Source organism: Perca flavescens, chromosome 21, assembly GCF_004354835.1.
Source record: "Perca flavescens isolate YP-PL-M2 chromosome 21, PFLA_1.0, whole genome shotgun sequence".
Lineage (NCBI taxonomy): Eukaryota > Metazoa > Chordata > Actinopteri > Perciformes > Percidae > Perca > Perca flavescens.
This window is the reverse complement of record NC_041351.1, coordinates 7,625,249-7,646,066: the sequence shown is the minus strand read 5'-3', so window position 1 is coordinate 7,646,066 and position 20,818 is coordinate 7,625,249. Positions and strand designations below refer to the sequence as shown.

The following is a 20,818-nucleotide window of genomic DNA, read 5'->3' as shown; positions in this document are numbered from 1 at the left end:
AGGTTGAATCCACTCAAAGGAAGCGACTGAAATAGCATGTCAACCTATATCAGAGTCAAAGAAAGCCAAATGAAGGGGGACTTAATTCATTTTATTTTTATTTTTCCCTGTTTGTTTTAGTAGGTGTCTGGGCAGGACCTAATAATGGGATGAAATACTGTGAGCCATGTAGGCAGGTGTAGAAAATTCCCCTAGCCAGATTGAGGAGGGAAATAAATGCATAAAACCTATTTATTCTCTCAGAGCTGCAAGACCACAGTTTTTTAAAGTTCAGTCACGTTTCTCCTTTGTAATCTATTAAATGGCAGACAGTGCAGATGTAGGCATTTGTCAGTGATGAATGCATTTTCTTCCCCGCAGACACCAAAATGACAACAGCAGCCAAGCTCTGATTTTAATATGTTGTGAATTTGCTACTTTAATGCTCCCTCGCTCTTGTTTGGTTGCTGCTGTGAACAATAACACAATATTGTGTGGCTGAGCAGCAGTGAGTGTAAAACCTCTCTAAGCTTTGCCACAGAACAGGTAGAAAGAGAAGAGAGAATTACTAGAGGAGGAATGCACTGATCAGCAAATTCCTAATTGTGATGTTTAAGTTGGGACTCTTCTACTGATATAGCATTTCCTAGGTTAACACATAAGGGAGCGTTCTTTAACGTTTACCATTTTAACAACAAATGAAGCTAGATGATGATGTAAAAGGTCAAACACCGTGTTAAATATTGCCCTTGCCCTGAGAGAAGGAGGGTTTAAAGACTCTGTGCTACTTCCCTCCACTCCCTTTTTTCATCCTCGTCATGCAGAGAACTCACTGCTACACCTGCTGGCCATTTGGAAGTGCTGCCGCACCATCTGCATTGACAGTCTCTGAGCAGAGGGGCCTGCAGTTGAATTAATAAAATGATGAATCTAAGCCTAATCTAAATAATAGCCTTTCATCTCGGTTGCTGACATATGACACAGACAAGCCCATCATCCAGTCGAATCGAATGTAGAATTTTGTTATGCATAAATCCTGGCTTCCATTTGTATGCCTCTAGCTCCCCCCGATCCTGTTCAAACAAATAGACCAGAGCTCCGGGAAGAAGAATGGTTCAGTGATTGACAGGCAGCTCAAAGGGGCAAATAGAGTCATGACATGAGGATGGAAGGTCATTCTGCAGAAGGTCACTAACGGCAGGTAATCAACATCGGCAGAAGCACACATTTGCATTGAGATGGAGGCATTTAAAAAAATCAGCTGGTGTCTTTGGTCTGGCCAGACTCTGAAATGAATTTCTTCCCCATGATTCACTCTTCTTGTTTACTGTAAGTGACATTTGATAGATGCAGTCGGAGATTTTGTTTGCTTTAATGACACTCACCGAGACAACAGGATTACATGGAAAACAAAACAATGATCTCTGTGAAGTTAGGTTTAAAATTGAGCTACAAAGTCTTTAAAAAAGTATTCACCCGTCATGTGTTGATATATTGCTTTACAACACTAAATCACAAGCTTCATTTGACACTGATTACAAGAAAAGGTTGATTTGTGTTTGTGGCGACAACATTTAGCACTAAGGCTGGATACCAACAGGGCAAAGCAGGCATCTGTCCCAAGGCTCAAGAACTTCATGGGCACAACTAAAACACAATATCAAGTGACATGATGGACCTTAAGTTGGATCCTGTTTCACTGCCTTAAAACCCAGTTTCTTCATTATTTCAGCTTTGTGCTTATATGTTGCCTAACTTTATTTGGGTTAGGGTTCCAAATTAGGGATGAAAAAGGGGACAACTAATCTCTTCATTTGAATCAAGGACACCTACAATTTTGTTGACCAGCGTCAAATAAGCATCCAGCATGATTTAGTGTTGAAAAAGAATAAAAAAGAAAAAAAAAACAGAACGTCAAAGAGGTGTGAATCCTTTCCCCCCCTCTAAATTCAAGCATAAAATGGCTGTAATAACTTCTTATAACATCCTCACACATCTTGTCCTGGCTCAGCTGTCACATGGATCCAGTGCCAGCCTGAAGCTGGTTTCACACAGAATTGTAAACTGCCACTCCTTCCCTCTGAACTGTCAGTTCTGCATGCCTCACATACTGTAACTTGCTTAACTAATCCCTCAGATGATACCCAAATTGGGTTGATTTGGCCACTTCAAGGGAAGCACTAAAGAACCAACTAGCACAAGCTCCCACTCGCTCTTATTTCATGTCCATGTGTGCTTCCCAGTTCAGTTCATTTTCTTAAAATGCTTGACCACACAACACTTAGCCAGAGGCCTGTTAAGGGCTTGTAGTAACTTTGTATCTCAGAGCAGCAGAGCCAGATTGGGTGTTGGACTTCCTTGCCTAGGGCTATAGTGTATCAAGTGCAGCTGAGTGGTTGATAGGCTTACCATGGCTTCTAAGTGGAGAAAAGCCACGGGGGTCTCCTGGTTTGGTTTTCTTCTTGAATCGGCTACAAATGTCCTCATCTAAAATGAACTTAAACCAACTTAAAAGGGCACAAGAGTAGAGACACTGCAGCTGTGTGGGATAATACCCAACCTTTCGTACATACATTTGCAACTGAAATGAACTGCAGGCCGCAAGTCAAAGCTTCAACCATAATTGAAAAGCTTCAACTTGCATTGCTGCTTGTGGCAAGTATCATATTTTTCTTCTGTTGCACTGCAGCAATGCAGCAATGCAACTTCGACTTGCTGTTTGTAGTGGGTTTCAACATCAAATGCATACAAGGTAACAGTAAATAAGTAGTTAGGTAGTAAGTTTAGCCATGACAAAAAGGCAATTGTTGCCGGTTACAGGACCAGGCTCATTTGAACGGAACAAGAATGTTGATATTGCACGATTCTGTAAAACCTCCTACTATACATAGCTGTGTGGAAACTATAGTCGGGGTTAGATATGGTTAAGATCATGGTTATGGCAAATAAACTATGGTTAAGGTAGAGTTAGAGTTAGGCAGCTAAAACACTTGAGGTTAGGGAAAGGTCGTGGTTATGGTTATTGTTAATAGAAAGGCAAATGTTAATTGCAGTTCTATGGGATTCCTGACGCATTTACATCTTGCCTCTTTATCCACGTAGGTATTAGATTTTCCATTGGCTTCTGTGTAACAGAGACAGAAAAAGTTGTCTCTGACTGCATCAGGTAAAGGTGAAAGATACATCATGGTGAGGGTCAGATTTCCTCTCGAAAAGGTCATGTGTTGATGCTTTCTATTTTTGACATCTACAGATAGTGCCGGTGACGTCAAGAAAACCCACAAGGAGTTCATGTACCCAGCTTACCCCAAAGGTAGCGAGTCATCAGACATTCAGAGGGTGGGTATGGTTTCAAAACCGCAGGACAAGAACAGAACAGATCAATATGTACTGCCACCTATCCAAACAGGCAGAGAAAGACATAAAGAGACAGAGTTGCTCAGGTTTTTCAAAAGGTTGCCTATAATGACATTTGGTGCTATGCATATGAGTTTCTGCCCTTAAATGGGCCTGCCCGCTCATAAATAAGACAGAAAAACAGGTCCAATAGTCAAAAGGGATTGTTTGACAACTGCCTCGGTTGTATTCACATCTGGGGAAATAAGTCTGTGAAGGACACGCATGCGGTTATAAACGCGGTTTCATTGTAACAGCGGCACACTGACTGAGAGAGGAGATGAATTTTGTTTCCCTGAAAAATTATGCATCAGTTCAGTCCTTGCTATGTGCACCACCATCACATTCACTCTGAAGAACTTCATTGTCCACTGTGAATTAGCAGCACCACTCTAATCTCTTTTCATCTCATCCACAGACCATTTCTACAGGAGATGTGTATGCCTTTAGGCTGCTAATTACTTAATATAACAGAGAAAAAGAGGCGCTGACAGGTTTCAGGAATTCTTTTTCTGTTTTGTTTTGCTTGGGGAAAGGAAAAAAGGATTTCAGTCTGCAACCAACTTCAGCTTTGTCTTTACAAATGGGATGTGTGCCTCAAATTCATGTTTCTCCGGTTTTAGTAATGTACTTTTCCTTTTTCATCCAGACTCACTATTAATTCCAGAGCCAGCGATACAATAGCACAAAGAAAAGAGAACATTAGTGTGCCTTACAAGGGCAATGATACCTTCAGGGTTGCTATTTGTGACTATGAATCTGGATCTTAGAAGATGGTATAAAAGAGAGCGTGGGCAGGCAAGAGAGAAAACATCTTAAATTACTTGCTCTTCCAGTTCAGCCCACCACCAGATTGTTGTAAGGTTGGACTGACATTTGATTGAAAGCACAGACAGGGAAACAGTAACCCAATTAGCATGTTAGCTGGTCGCTGACCTCTGATGGTGATTTGATGACCACCAATAAATGTCTGTTAGATTCCAGACACCATCGCTCCATGCATCAATCACGAGGCTCAGGCACAGTGATGGAGCTGCAGTTTAACTCCCATATTCACACATTATCACGAGCTTGGCTTTTAAGATATTTTGAAAGAGAAAGCATTAAGATGATTTTAAGTCTCTCATACAGATGTTGGCAATCATCCATGCTGTTTTCCCTTTAGCAGCAGTGTGTTTTAATTGAAAGATACTTATCATAAGTCTTTCATTAAGTGACTTTGATTGTTTTCATGTCACATTGCAATTATTTGTCTTGTGTTATTATGACTAATCCAGAGTGTTGGGTTGATGAGGCTCTGTTGAGAATATTAATGAGCTACACATACAGGAAAAGGCACCTTCATTCTGTCAATGCTTATTCATTTCAATTCTAACATGAATACTCCATCCTCTGGGTGTTGACGTCTGCAGAACAGCAGTCACTATGCATCTTCAAGAAGGCACGTGTCTGCATGTGGGTGCATGAGAGTTTCCTCAAACCTGTGAGACTGTCGATTAGATAGAAAATGAATAAGTGGCAGGCGAGTTCTCTACCGTGTTCAGCAAAAGAATCCATCAGCCGAGGGTGCGGAGATATTATGTAAATGGAAACATGCAGGGTCACCTCCAGTCCTTGCCCCCTTTTGAAGGTTACGAGCCGACAGATGAGTCTGCCTTTCGTCAGGCCTTATGCCATTCACATTAGCACGCTGAGCCAGGCCTTGCTAGTGTCAGCAAAAGAAAAAGGCTAGGTGCTATTGCCCTCTTGAGATAGAATGGGTCAGCCTTACACACACACACACACACTATCTACACTGAGTGTAAATAATGCAAAAACAGTGAGACTGTAGGGAGGAATTGTGGATGGAATTAGAATTGAAATATAAAAAAGAAAATGCACAAGCATGCATATTTAGTTAATTAGAGTCACAAGCTGCTGATTTTAGACCATGCAGTAGCCAGTGGACTTTATACAGTAGGTCAATTGCAATATGAAATTACCACCATCTTTTGGTTGCACTGATCAGCTAGTATATATATATATATATATATATATATATATATATATATATATATATATATATATATATATATATATATATATATATATATATATATATATAAGGGCTGTCAATCGATTAAAAAAAATTAACTAATTAATTGCACAATTTGCTGTAATTAATCGCGATTAATCGCTTTTTTAAATCGAGACTGAAGCTTATAATAATGGATATTTAAATGCTAAATCACTTAACTTTGCAAATATGAAGAAAAAAACAAACAAGGAAAGGTTCTGCTAAGTTCAGAATGTTTAATATCTTTCAGAACAACAGCAGCAACAATTTGGCTTAGTCCTGCTGAAGGCTGCTGAAACGGCTAGAAACTGTCTGACTTGAGAGCAGATTTTTGTCACCGTCCCCGGCTGCTGTCGCCTGCTCTCGTCTACTTTACAGGCGAGGCGCAGTTCATCTCCAACGAGCCGAGAGTTCAGTCGGCGGCAGGGCAGTCGGGACTCACCCGGAAATGGCGAGCGGAATGAGGTGACTAGTCTCAAAATCTGATGAAAATCTTCTAAACTGACCTTTGTTGAGCTGAAATGAAGACAGATTCAGTAACTGCACGGCCTATTTCTCGCTTAAAATGTTTTCAGAAACATGTTTCAGTGAACTATTTTAGTACAATATGAGATCGTATTCTGAACGGCCGCCATGACAGTCTGGCTTTGGATTTCCGGAGAAAACAAACCCATGTGACGAGTTCGTCCAATCAGCTGCCGGTTTTCATTACTTGGGCAACAATACAGAGTAGCGCCGCCTGCTGTTATTTAGACGTATTACGTTTCTCAGCCGCCACATGAAGTAAACAAACACAGCTGCGTTAATTTCGTTAATTTTTTTTACCAAGTTAAATATTAAAAAATTAACACAAAAATTAACGCGTTAATTTTGACAGCCCTAATATATATATATATATATATATATATATATATATATATATATATATATATATATATATATATATATATATATCCTAACCCATAATTATGAATACATTTAATATATTACAGGTGCACACACTGACATTTAAAAACACAAACCTATGTATTCTTGACACCTGTTTACACTGGATTTGAAAATGTGTTGAACACAAGTGGACAGCCGAGACACATCGCCGTTCACACCTGTGTCTATCATGCATCTCCAGCTTCAGCTTCAGATTTTGTTACTGCCTCCGTCACTTCTGCTAGAATGTCAATTACCCAGCGCATAGTTATTCAGCCACACACTCGCCAGTCACGTTAACAGTTGTGTTGGTACAGCTGAAGACATCACTGTCAGCTGAATCCAACACATCTCCATCCATCGGCTGAAACCATGAACGTCGAGCAACACTTTATTTAACTTGTTAAGTTATAGAGCGTTGGTGCCCCGCTGTTACCAAAACAACACCACGTTCTGCATTGTTACGTCCTTGTCTGGGATGCATCAGGACGCAGTAGTGTTTACACTACAAAAGATATGGTCAAATGCATCCCAGACCACCTCGGCAAGGGGTTTAAGTAATCGGATCACAATGCGTCTTGGTGTGCGTTTACACATGCGTTTACACATGAATTAATTGTAATTGTAATTGTAATCAGACTGCCCAATATGCATTTTAAAACCAAGTTTAAACAGGGTCCATGTAATCCTACCCTAACAACACGAAAAAAAAGTTATGTTTTCGGCTCATGGTTTGGTTTTATTATTGAACTTCAAAACGGCAGGTTGCCTAGGAGAGAACACAAGAGACCCCTGCAAGGAACTTTGTCCACAAAGTAATTGGCAGCAGCCACCACATTTATGTCTGCTGTGTATGTGGGTGGTTTCAGAAGTCATGTGAGTCACTGAGGTGATACGCTTTGGCTGAGTGAATATCACAAAAGTCTGGACTCAAATCAATGTAAAACCTAACCAAAAAAACTAAACCAAATCAGTCAATTTTATCATCATCAGGTAGTCCTCTATATTGTATTTATTTGTTAAATGACCTGATTCCAAAGGATACACACCTTGTGCATGCTGAGTTCCAGCTTCTTAATGGTAAAGATTTGCTGCTTTTATTTATCTTTATATTCATTTTTTTCTGATGGTTTACTTAATATCTTAGGATTTGGGGAATTTAGTTGGACAAAACAAGCTATTTGAATATGTCATCATCATCTTAGGCTGTGGGAAATAGTAATTGTTATTTTTTTCAAACATTTTACAAACAAACAAATTAATTTATTAAAAAAAAATATTTGGCAGATTAATCAATAATGAAACTAAAGCAACAAGGGGAACTAATCTATTCATTTGAATCAAGGACAGACTTGCAGGGACCACCCACAAACTCACTGTGGCTTTATAAAGTAATTATATCTTCTACAAAGCATGCTTGCTGTAAACTCTTTTTGTTTTTTTATGTATTAGATTCTGGGGGAGGGGGAGGCAGCTGTTCACTGGGCCCAGCTGTCATTGACGGCTGGCAGAGATGAGAGGGGAGGAGTTGATTTTGAACAAACCTGTGCATACATAGTCCCAAAGGAACGCCACTTTAAAGAATTCCCTTCAATCCCTTCCCTTCCCTTGCAATCCCACATTAATTATGCTAAATATACCGTGTTGGAGATGAAGAAACCATGATTGACTTGGCAGAATGAGGCGCAACATGAAATGTCTTAATAGTTTGCAATTTCCTGGAAGGGGTTGTGAAGAATTTTGGGTCCCACCGTACACCTATCCCAAGTCCATTTACAAGAGACAAGCTGTTGTCTTGTTGCATTATGTCCAAACACAACGCAGCAAATTGATGTGGGGTTAGTCCAAGGATTGAATAGATTTTAGAGGCCGAAACTGCAGTTCTGGACCTAAATTGACAGGGTTTTTGTGACGAATGGCGAAATAGAAGTCCCAATTTTGATAGAATGAAAAATAATTCACAACAATTTTGCTGGGCCGTATCTTCCATCCTCACAATTATTATTCATCAAAGTGAAATGACAAAAGTATGTGAAGGAAATTGTTTTTACAGCTCAGTCTAAACTACAATGCAGATTTGCTTTTCATGCTGTTCACACAATGTTATTTCTCAAACCATACATTAGCATACACTGATTCCTTTGCCTTCTATTTCCTCTGTTGGAGCCTGGGTTAGTACACTGTGGACTTTGCAAGCCATTACGGAGACCACCGGAAGCCAGAAAGCATTATTGTTAATGACATGGCTTTACGTTGGACAATTGAAGCCTGGTGAATTTGTTCTCTCCCATTTGCGCATTAGCTGGTTATGTCATAAGGTACTGCATGTACGTCAGTCAAATATCTCCAATGACAATGTTTGATCCATTAACAGCCCTCTCCACTTGTGCTTTTGTCATTTGCACTCTGACTGAAAAAAAAAGAATATATGCATAACTCGGAACACAAATTCCTCTTATGACAAACGACACAATAAAAAGCCTCTCAAAGCCCTTTCATGTACAACTTTCAATATTTGCCCCTGAAAGAGTGATTCTCTGTCTCCCATCTCAAGCCACTGAGTCCAGAGGCACATAATGTGTCCAGCTTCCAAACCACCAGCCTAAAATTTATTAATGACTTGCATGACAATTAGACAAGATCGTGGCTACAGTATAAGCATTCAAGTCAGAAAATCAGGGCTGTTAACGGTTTGGGTATTTGTGCCGAACCTTCACGGAACGGGGGTCACGGTTCAGTGTTTACTGCCGCACGCAGAATACACAGTGTGTAGAATAAAGCATGTCACGTGGAACCAAAGTTCGACTTCTGCCCGGAAACTTTCAGCCGTACGCCGTTAGCAACATCTACTGAGGTTAGCACAGCAATCTGATTGGCGTGCGAGTCAGTCAGTCACACTATAGCGAGCACAAATTAAACTACAACTTCAACAATGGTGACAGTTGTGTATAAGACAGATAAGGCATGTCTGCGTTGCTCCACTGTATGTGAATGGAAAAGCATCCAACATGCAACAACAAACATGTTGTTCTGTAGCATATAGCGTTTGTGGCATATAGCTAAGGTGGAACTATTTGTAACACTTCTCCTAATGAACGCATATGATCCTGTACAACTTCCGGTGGCGCTGCTCAGCTGGCGACTCGGACACGTGCACTGTCAGTCTGTTGCTTTGTCGAACTTGATCTTAATTGTTTGTTTTGTTTTTATGATGTTTTTAATGTGAAAGCGTTGATCACAATGAAGGCATTTTTGGTACAAATTCTGTTACTAATCTTGATTGGTGGGAGGATCCTTGCTTTGAATCGCGTATCATCTGCACAATTGGTCGGTGTAACGTTACCATCCTTGAGTTATAGCAGAGCGGAACTGTTCCTTTTAAGGACTGAAACAACATTGCCTCCCACGGACTTACCTGTTGATATCAGGAGGAAGAGTGCATCTTCGGCGCGACCCAGGAAAAGAGGGAAGAGAGGAGGTGTCCGTCGCCGTCTTCGGAGCCGTGGTGATAAACCTCCTCTTCCGTCTGTGATTTTAAGTAATGTGCGGTCCTTAAAGAATAAAATCGAGGAGTTACGCACGGTTACAAGGACATGGCACGAGTACCGTGAGTCCAGCTTGATGGTATTCACGGAGACATGGCTTCATCGGGACATCCCCTGCTCTCTGGTTGAGCTGGACGGGTTTTCGCTTGTTCGAGCAGACAGGGATGGAAACTCGGGTAAATCCAGAGGCGGCGGTGTCTGCATATACGTCAAGGACAAATGGTGCCAACAGCATACGGTGAGAGATACTGTGTGTAATCCCGATGTGGAATTATTATGTCTATCATTAAGACCATTTTATTTACCGCGGGAATTTGGAAACATCATTATTTGTGCGGTGTACGTTCCACCAAGCGGGAATGCCGCAAATGCGGCCAGGTGCATAAGTGACTGTGTCAACGAACAACTGAGGCGTACTCCAGCGGCCCCAATTCTCATCCTTGGAGATTTTAATCAGTGTAAACTGGAGCTCATGCTTCCGGGATACGAACAATATATTAACTGCTTCACTAGAGGTAACAAGATTCTGGACAAATGCTACGGAAACATTAAAAACGCATACGTTGCTATGCCCAAGCCTCCTTTATCTAATGGTGATCACAACACTATCCATTTGATTCCAATCTATAAAACTCTTTTAAAAGGAACTAAGCCACACACAAAGACAATCTCGGTCTGGTCGGAGGATAGCATACAGACTTTAAAAGGCTGCTTTGATTCCACGGATTGGAATATCTTTTACGAAATGGATATTGAGACAGCTACAGAAACTACAACGGACTATATACATTTTTGTGTGGACTCTATTGTGGAGAAGAAAACTGTAACAGTATTTCCAAATAACAAAAGTTTTATAACAAAGGAAGTTAAGGAATGTTTGAATAGGAAGAAGTTGGCATTCATAAATAATGATAAAATCAAATTAAAATTAGTCCAAAGAGAATTGAATATATTATTGAGGGGGCAAGGAAAAAATATAGAGATACAATAGAAGATAATTATGCCACAGGAATTCAAAAACCTATGGGACTCAATGAAACTTGTGACAAATATGACATCCCCTCATAGAAATTTTATAACTAATGATGACGAACATAGGGCAAACGATTTAAATGATTTTTTTCTTAGATTTGAGTCGCCAGATGATTATACGGATGTTCTGGATAATGTAACATGTGAACCAGGTCAGAGGATAGTGGTGGACCCACAGGTGGTTAGCACTTTATTTAGAGATGTATGCTCTAAAAAATCTATGGGTCCAGATAGGATTTCAGCCTTTTTGTTGAAAACCTGTGCAATAGAGCTTTCCAGGGCATTCTGCCCAATTTTTCAAAAATCTTTAGATTTACATACTATCCCATCCTTATGGAAAAAATCTATTGTTATACCAGTCCCTAAGAAACAGAACTCAATGGAGAATCGGGATTTCAGACCTGTGGCCCTAACATCACATGTTATGAAGTGTTTTGAACGATATGTTTTAATGGGTTTGAAGGATCATGTTAAACATTTACTCGACCCGTTTCAATTTGCTTATAAGGAGAGGCGAGGTACTGAGGACGCCATTAACTGCATCTCTCACTTAGTGACTAGTCATTTAGAAGACACTCAAGCATATGCCCGTTTACTTTTTATTGATTTTAGTTCAGCGTTCAATACCCTGAATCCTAGATTGCTGACCACAAAGTTAAAAGAACTTAATGTAAATCCATACTGTATCAAATGGCTCTATTCCTTTCTGAACAATCGCACACAACAAGTGAGAGTCAACAACTCGTACTCTGAGGTTAAAATTACAAATACGGGAGCCCCGCAGGGATGCGTCTGTTCACCGATTTTATTTACATTATATACCAATGACTGCGTAGCAAGTCAAGAGAGCACTTTTTTTATTAAGTTTTCTGATGACACAGCAATTTTAAGCTTATTAAAAAGGAAAGATAATGTTTCACACTATTTCTCTGAGGTAGACAGATTTGTTGGCTGGTGCGATAATAACTTCTTAATACTGAATGGAGCCAAGACTGTAGAGATCATTTTTGATCCTAGAAGTGTAAGAGACCATAGTCCGGTAATGATATATGGTAATATCATTGCACAGGTACCTTCACATAAGTACTTGGGAGTTTATATAGATAATGCACTATGTTGGTCTTCTCATGTCAACAATCTTTGTTCCAGGTTACAGCAGAGGCTATATTTTTTACGAAGGTTAAAAGCGTTCGGAGTAAATCAGAGAATTATGTATTTGTTCTACCAGTCTATTTTTGAGAGTTTGATTAGATATGGTATTACGGCATGGTATGGTAATTTGACTGTCCAATTAAAATCAAGGTTGGGACGATTGGTGCACATGGCTTTTAAAATTATAGGGGGTGTGGGGGAACGATCACCCCAAGAGCTATTGATGCTTCAATTCTAAATCATGCCAAGAAAATTGTGAGAGACGATACACATATCTTGAATGACAATTTTAAATTATTACCTTCGGGAAGGAGGTACAGGGTCTTGATGTGCAGGTCCAATCGACTAAAAAACTCCTTTGTTCCTAATGCAATCAAGGCGCTAAATAGAAATGAAATACTGTGAACTGCCTTCTTGTCTTTCTTTTTTTTTTTTTTTTTTTTTTTTTTTTTTTTTAATGGATGCTGTATTGTGTGAATGATTTATTATTATTGTGTTTTTACGTATTTGATCATGTGTTTTTATGTACTTTGATCGTGTTGCTTTGCATGACTAGACTATGCACGGTGTCCAAGACAAATTTCCCAGTGATGGGACTAATAAAGAATAATAATAATAATGGAACAAGCTTTATTTTTGATTTCATTTATTTTCAATTAAATAGCATAAGAAATGCTACCTCAGTCCCCAGCAAGAGGACTGTGTCTGTCTTTGACACTTGCACTACTGTCTGTTTGAAATAAATGAAAATAAATATATCCTTATTGGGGCTGCACAATTTATTTGTTTTAATCGTCATCGCAATATAAACACATCGCGAAAGGCTGCGACATATCATGAAAGACACTCAGAAAAAATATCAGCAGAAAACTACAATTTCTAATGTAACTGTCATTCTTCTTTAGCGCTGCCTTTAATATTCAAGTCAATGTTCAATTTCTTCAATAAAAGAATGTTTGAAGGATTTCCTTTCATTGGTTTTAAATTTAACAAGCAATAGGTCGTTTTTTAGCAGAATACTGAAAGCAGCAACTGAGTACACTTTCATATCTGTTCATCTATCGCAAGTTAGGCTATAGATACGTTATTGCATTTCGCATATTTTCCCTTATATCGTGCAGCCCTAATCCCTATGCATTTGAGCTTTTTCCGGCTGTACCAAAGTCGCAACGAACCGTGACTCCTAAACCGGGCTATGTACTGAACCATGACTTCTGTGTACCATTACACCTTGACAGAAAACACAGAGCATTTCTTTTTAAACCAGCTGCATGTTTGAGTACTGACAGACAACCTAGTGAGTCAAAAGCACTAGCTGGATGGTTAATTGTCCCATTAGATGAACATACTACGCTGCTTACTTCACAGGGAGGTTAAGATGCTACTCAACCAGCCCTCTGCATTCAGGCTGAAGTGCAGTGACAAGAACACAATCCCTCCCTGGCTTCCCACTTCACTCCCAACCGTGTTAGCTGGAATGCATGACTAATCCAGAGGTAGCCCAACCAGGAATTACCCCAGGTCTCGGTGGGTGAGAGTTTTGTGTCACACACATGTACCCAGCCAAGGTCTGTCTGAGTGTTTTGCCTTAGAAAAGACTACACTGCACAAGCCCTCTTGATAAGCAGTGCAGCGAGAAAGCTTCTCAAGCATTCCTCAGTCTTTATCCATCTATCTTTAAAACAAACGTCTGCAGCTTCTGTATTATGTCTGTAAGAAAAAGTAATGTGCATCCTACCTGCATCACGTTACTTGTACATTCCAGCGACTTGGAAAAAATAAACTCTTGTTTCATCTGCTCTAAATCTTTGGCCGATTTGTGACTACATGTCCTAACAGAGATAAATATAAACTAGCCTACCTACCACCATACATGGATGACTAAAAATCTAAAGCAACCAGATCAAGCCAGGGAGGACAGCTCCTCCACAATTCAAACAGAATTTTCCCTGCCTGTAAATTAGTTCCCGTCACAACTGGCTGTCAGGGTTGGCGTTTGTGGGTTTCAGTGTGTCAGATTTGACACAGCTCTCCTTCAGTAGCTGTGGGCTGTAGCTAACCACCCACACACCCCACTGGGGTCTTCTTCAGATCCCCTTCAACAACTTCACAACACTGATCACTCTCATCATCATCCCCTTGAGCACTGAGCAGAGATTTACAGCCTGGAGCATCTGATTGGTCAAAGCCTGACTATACTATCGATACTAGCCTGACTATACTATACGATGGATCTGTTTTTACTGTAACAGGAACACAAGGCCTGTAGTGACTACAGCTTCGCTGTGAAAAAAATACTGCAAACCACCACCGCCAAAAGCTTCCAGAGGCTAACAGCACATCCCATTTGATGACATGCACAATTGGAGGACTAGACTCCGGTGCTTAATGTGCCTGGAGACACTGTCATGTTTCATCTTTGCACCAGAGCAAAGCCCTGTCAATCACTAACTGACATATCCACACAGCATGCCAAAAGGGACAAGGCAGTCTGTCTCTCGTCCAGGACGCTTGCGAATTACAGGATTTGTGCATCTTTGAAAAGATGTAGAGGAACATATTGTATATGTGATGCTGCTTAACAAGAGCACGCTCAACAGAGAGGCTTGCAGAAATAAATTAATTTGTTTCCCAGGATGTGAAATGTGCAGGAGATGAAAAACGAAAAGATTGTGCGCATATAAACCCAATTAACTGCTCAAACAAAGAAATTCCTTCCTCGCCCTCTAAAATGTGAGTAATGCAGACCTTTGCGCCAGTTTATGGTATGATTATAATTCATGCCACCTCCTAAGCAGCACTCGCAGACTGTGTCTCTTTTGTGTAGCCCCGGCTTTATGGCCGTGGAATCTCAGAGGAAGAAAAGAGCCAGTGTCATGCGGTCAGAAGGCATTTTAGTCAGACAAAAATTTGTGTCAGCACTTTCTGCCAGGGAGCGAGAGGCCAGTGTTCAAAGCCGTTAGCCTCCTTCTCAGAGGAGAGCCAGGGTTTAATGGGACTTCTCTTCCACTCCATTTGCCAGCCTGCATCTCGCAGGCCACAGCTGCATACATGTGAGCCTGCGACTGTCACACTGCATACCTCTCTGCAGCCTTTAACAGCTGACAGAAGTTGTTCATCTTCAGACACATACTTGAAACAGACTACAGACATAATGTGTGGAGAAGACAGTGTTTAAACTCTGGTAACGAGACTGCAGAGGTCACACTCAGATATGAACTCCTTACCTTATTTATTGGCCAAGGAAATTATCTAATCGACTCCTGGTGCTGCCATGGTCATATTTATTCCGATTATGGCAGCACCAGAAGGCCTTTCAAAAAAAAAAAAAAAAAAAATAAAATACTTCATACAAAATAACTTTGGATCTATTTCAGAGCCAAACAACAATTTCATGGCTGGCCAGTCACAGAGTAATTACATATGGCCCCAAGCCGGCACATCGATCAATACCCGGGACTTAAAAATACGATTTTTGATAGACAGCTAAGGCTAAAGCATAAATTCACTAAATTGTAAAGCGTAAAAGGTGATTTCTAGTCCATCACGTTAACAGCTTCTTTTGTTTGATGACATGCAGGATTTTTAACAAACAATAATACGGTATATTCAAGACAATTCCTGAAAGTGAATCCATACAGAACTTGTTTTATATGACAAGTTTAAACAACTTCAAGGCCAACAAAGGTTTTCCTAAAATGGAAGATAAAATGCAAAGATGGACCTGACTGTTACCTTAATCTAAAAGGTTAAAACTATCATTTAAAAAAAAAAAAAAAAAGGTAGGTATCCCGATTATTAAATGCTGATTTGCTCCTGTATGCATTTTAGGGGTTAGGAAAGAGCAATAAACACACATAAAAAAAGTCCTGCAAGTTTACATAATGTTTGCATCAGAATCACCCCAAAAAGAATAAATAATGTAAATGCATTCCTGTCCTTGGCCCACTTTCAAAACACAAGGTTAACAATGAATGTATTGTTAACGTCACATGATGACCTCGATGTGTGATGCGTCAATAGGTGAAAAGAGCTCCCGGCTTTATACACTGGTTCAAGTGGCATGAAACTTGAGAGATGACTCACCATGAGTAGAAAGCAGGCAGGTCTCCAAATCCGGCTTTGAGGGCAGTGGGGCGCTACATTTCGCTGGGCTGAACCAAAGTCCCGATCCCTCTCCAGAGGGCACCCAACAGTCTTCTACAAAGGCAACCACAGTGACAGAAAAATAAAATAAACTTTAACTCAAGGCAAGCAATGGACTGAAAGAGCCCTGTAATGACACACAGCAGAGGGGGCAGACGCAATTTGACATCCGGCTCAGTGGTGTGGCAAGTCAATGCAGTGGACTGTCACTGTTCGCTCTGTTCACTGTTGATGATCTTTTTTCTAACAGAGAACACAAAGTGTAGTTGGTGATGCAAACAACGCCGTTTGGGGGTAGCTACAAGGGCTGGTTGTCGAAGGCTCGAGTAGGACAGTACACAGTTGTCACCCTCTTCGGGGGGAGGATTTGACCTAAAGTGCTGCTTTCAGGAGTTGTAATGTAGAGCCACACAGTCTCTAAACACTCTGACCAAATGTGTCATTATGTCATTAGGTGGCGAGTTAAGGACAAGGGGGGAGAGTGGGGACTGACATTTCTGTGTGGGAGTCATGAGATAAACACTAAGATGAGTTGTTGAATGTTTGGTTTCTTCCTTCTCAACAAAATCTATCAAAAGACTTTAGACACTGTGCATCTAAATTGGCATGTTAAAGCTCATTTATGCTCAACGTTAGATACATATATGGACAGAGCCTTGTGTCTGTACTCTGCGTTCATTTCGTCCGTATTTGTGGGGGTTTTCTGAAAGCTTACGGATACAGAAACGGAGCAGTACCACTGGAAATCATGGGGGCAGTGTAGCAAATAGTTCAAGCGAGACACCATAGAACAAGACATTTTTTAAATGGTGGAACTTTTCGAGGAGAGGCAAGTTGGTGAGAAATTTTAAACATCTATATGACGTTACTTCACCCGGGCACAAGAACAAACAGTTGGAATAGCTGGGAGGAGATTGGACAGGAATCACATGTGAGTTGGATGGTAGTGAAGGAAAAGTGGAGGTCAGTGCCAGACCGATTTGTTCCGAGCCCCCTCTAGTGGATGTACTGCTTGACATTCATGCCAACGTAAAGGACGCATGGACATATGTGGCCACTGGGCAGTGATGGTTTCAAAACACATGTGGCCATGCAGTTTTTGAATCCAGTCTTTGACATTTATCTTTCATATTCTCTTTCATCCGGTTATAAACCGTGCAATAAATCCTTATAAAGATTGATGCATTGGCCCACAGTTCCAAAACTGGCCCAACTTATGTTCAGGTTTTCAGGCAATTACATAAACACAAGTGGCATTTAGGTTGCTCCATAGAGAACTGATTAGCAAACTCCTTCTTAATGAGGACATTACTTGGTTTAAAATTAACTTACAAAAATAATGTTCCAGTATTTGTTTAACAAACACCAACAGAAAACATCTCCCAGTGTAATTCACAAATTCACTCAAGCTTCACAGAGTCCTTGAACCAACCCTCAATTCTCCCTCCGAAATATCCTCCAGTGTCAATGCAGCTGATTTCCTCATATTCATAAAGGACAACTAAGACAGATTTTGAAAGGAAGCCGAATGTCATTTCTGCACAAAAGAAGTCATCAGACAAAACAGCAACATAATAATCAAGTTTTCTCAAGGGTGTCACGTGGACTTTATACTTTGTTTTTTCATTTTCTAATTATAGTTTGCACATTGCTCTCTGTAGGGAACACTTTATAAGACTTAATCTGAATTTCACACTGAGTTGCCAACACATTAATTAAGATGAGCCAACCAATGGAAGTCTAAATAAGTTACAGCAATTATAATAAAATCTCCATCATTATCGGTTTGATTCTCAGAGTTATTTTTTGTTCGGGGCTTTGCAGGCTTGGAGGGGGAATTTAAATAGCGTCTGTGAAGCCTTGCTTGGGGTAACATTTGGCTTACTTTAATATAAAGTTAATAGAATGTTAGTGGAATCCCACAAAGTAATCTTTTAATGAAATGCCACTCCTCAATCCCACATCATGTATTTTCTTGATTTCCTTAAATTAAACTTTTGTGAAAAGGTTTGGTTATTTAAAACTCTTTAATGGAGAAGATAGCTAATGGTTAAAGGCATGCAGCGTTTGCCAAGGTCGACTCCCCTTGTCACTTGAAACTAGAAAGGTCACAAAGGCCGGGCAGCTGTCCGCCCAGCAGACGATGATTAGAAGAGAGGCATGAGCAAAACACCTCCCTGTGCTATTTGTCTGGTTTACAACGATATGGATTGCTGAAACAAAATCTGGCATACAATGTGAAAAAAACGAAACATCCATTGAAATCTCAGCCCCTACAGAAAGCCCATTTAAATCTCAGAATGCGTAATTCTCCTTGGTCCACTGGGTTTCGGTATTATTAACTGAAAAGGCCAGAAATAAGATCAAAACAAATTATGAGACCAACACTCTAAGTCTCCATTTCACTGATAAATATGACATTTAAGCTTCTCCTCTCATCTCCCTCTCAGAGGCCATGAGTGTTTAAGCTTTCATGTAATACAAATGCCTCTGTGTAAAGTCTAGCTGTTCATGTTCGCCCTTTGTTTTTACACTGCTTCACATCATGAAGAAACCACTCCTCTTCCTCGGTTTCGTATCGTATGTGGATGGGCCAAGGAAGAAGCCATTACATTTTGGAGCAGATCTGAAACATGGGGCGGAACAGCATTTTGTTGTCTCAGTACTTATAACAATGACAATACATTTGAATCTTATAATCAGATTCAGGGCGCCTGGGTAGCACACCTGGTAGAGTGTGCGCCTATATATATATATAGAGGCTCAGTCCTCGCTGCAGCGGCCGCAGGTTCGGTTCCGGCCTGCGGCCCTTTGTTGGATGTCATTCCCCCTCTCTCTCCCCTCTTATGTCTAAGCTGTCCTATCAAATAAAGGCTTAAAATGCCAAAAACAATCTTTAAAATCAACAAAAAAATCTAATTCAATAGATTCATTATGAAAACACATTTTGTTACACGTTAACATTAAAAAAATAATGTTTTGTTTTTCTCTCATATATTTCTCATTCTTCCCTGTGTCCATAGTAAACATTGTGTAAATTAACAACCTTTTAAATTAACAAGCTCCCAGCAGCAGACATGCGTCCACAACCCATCTTTGCTTTGCATTGCGTTCAGTGGCTCTTCACGGTTACTTTTAGAGATGTTCCGGTATCGGTTCCGATACTGCCTAAAAACGCTGGTATCGGTATCGGGAAGTACTGGAGTTTATGCACCGATACCACGTAATAAAGCCCTAAAGAAAATCTACGTTAAAGTAGATTATTTATGTTCTTTTTCCGTTATAACTGACTGTCAAACTGGACAATAAAAGAAAGTTCTGTGGCGTTCATTGTTTGTGTTTGTTCATGTTTCACAAAGATAGAAATAATATCATATCCATACAGGGATAATAGTATACAGCTGTTAAAACATAATAAAATATATGACACACTGGTATCGGATCGGTACTCTGTATCGGGCGATACACAAGTTCAGGTATTGGAATCGGTATCGGGAAGCAAAAAATGGTATCGGGCCATCTCTAGTTACTTTGCAGGTGCTTTATCACCTGTTCACGTTCAGCATACAGGAAATGAATCAAGCAGAGGTGTCATTGCCCATTAGTCCATTAGCTAGAACTTCTAACACAGACCTACTCATCAGCAAACAAGACATTTCCCCTCAAATGGACTTGTGAAGTACTGCCGAGGCCCATTACTCTTTCAAGACCCAAATACAATCGCCAATGTGACAGTCTGGGCTTTACCCCCAAACCAACACAACACTCTTCTTTTCACCTGCTTCAGTACCCTTTAAGCACAGGTGCCCTTTCTTCCTGGACCTAAAAATGAGAAATCCTGCCTCTTGTGCAAAGAACTTGGCTCATTAAAACATGTTGCCAATGTGGTCGTGTGGGAAGCAAGCAGAAAGAGGCTGAAAAGCACTCCGAACCATCCAAATACAAAAAGTTTTGGACTACCTTGTAAGAAGAGGCAAGGCTGAGAAACACAACCACCTCCAACACCTACTTATACTGCCTCAAATATTTTATCATAAGAAATAAAAATAGAATATCTGAGCAGCAGCCTGGCATGTGTCTGAGCTTTAAGTGGCAGGTACAGGTTTAAATGACAATGTGTCAGAGCCAATACGCGAGCACACTGAATTAACAAGGATCGACTTTAAACAAACCTTCTTACCAAACACGTGCCATCTGACGGTCTACACTCAACAAAGGCAAGCATGATGAAGTCTGCAGTTGCTTTGCAGCCACTGCCGCTATTTTCAGCACTAGCTTGATCTCATTCAGCGTTGATCAAGATGAATGAAACATTCAGGCAAACACAGTGTGAGAGCTGTCCTGGCAGAGGGGCTGGAGACTTCAAAGCGTGGAGAATGGCATATGGTTAGGGAGCTGGTGTTAAAGCATTCCCGAAGATTAGCTTCTTTTTAAAAATCCATCTCATTACAGCAGTTAGTCCATCTCATAAAAGAGTGGGGCTACTACTCAGCTCTTAATGCTGCAACAGACATGGTAGTGAAGCCTCCAGTGAAATGGGTTCCTCTCTTTCTCTTTGTCTAGATCCCAGAGATACAGCTGGAGG

General features: G+C 40.4%; 1 protein-coding gene across 4 annotated transcripts in view; it reads right to left on the bottom strand.

Annotated features, from left to right (window-relative positions):
* tanc2b (tetratricopeptide repeat, ankyrin repeat and coiled-coil containing 2b) overlaps positions 1–20,818 on the bottom strand; it is a 156,840-nt gene that overhangs the window by 123,207 nt on the left and 12,815 nt on the right. For 3 of the 4 annotated variants that reach the window (XM_028567225.1, XM_028567227.1, XM_028567228.1), the window contains exon 2: positions 16,174–16,287. The gene's annotated coding sequence lies outside the window, so the exon portion shown is untranslated. Of the gene's footprint in view, positions 1–9,773; positions 10,123–16,173; positions 16,288–20,818 lie in introns of those variants that run through there. The other variant, XM_028567226.1, reaches the window with a different exon arrangement.